Source organism: Otolemur garnettii, unplaced genomic scaffold, assembly GCF_000181295.1.
Source record: "Otolemur garnettii isolate 467f Iridium unplaced genomic scaffold, OtoGar3 scaffold00259, whole genome shotgun sequence".
NCBI classification, from domain to species: Eukaryota; Metazoa; Chordata; class Mammalia; order Primates; family Galagidae; genus Otolemur; species Otolemur garnettii.
The window spans coordinates 821,640-822,305 of record NW_003852654.1 but is presented as its reverse complement, the minus strand read 5'-3'; positions in this window follow the sequence as shown (position 1 = coordinate 822,305).

Here is a 666-nt window from a genome sequence, read left to right as displayed (position 1 = left end):
AAAAAAAAAAAAAAAAAAAGATTAATGAAACAGGGAGTTGGTTTTTTGAAAAAAATCAATGAAATAGATAAACCTTTGGCCAGACTAACTAGAAATAGAAAAGAAATAGCTCTAGTAACCTCAGTCAGAAATGACAAAGGGAAAATAACAACAGATGCCACAGAGATATGAGAGATTATCTCTGAATACGACAAGACACTCTATGCACAGAAATTTGACAATGTGAAGGAAATGGATCAATATCTGGAATCACACCCTCTCCCTAGACTTAGCCAGGAAGAAATAGAACTCCTGAACAGACCAATTTTAAGCACTGAGATCAAAGAAACAATAAAAAATCTCCCAACAAAAAAATGCCATGCTCTGGATGGCTTCACACCAGAATTCTATCAAACCCTCAAAGAAGAGCTTGTTCCCAAACTGCAGAAATTATTCCAAAAAATTAAGGAGGAAGGAATCATCTTCCCCAACACATTCTACGAAGCAAACATCATGCTGATACCAAAACCAGGAAAAGACCCAACTACAAAGGAGAATTTCAGACCAATTTCACTAATGAATATAGATGCAAAAATTCTCAACGAAATCCTAGCCAACAGATTACAGCTTATCATCAAAAAAGTCATACATCATGATCAAGTACGTTTCATCCCAGGGATGCAAGGC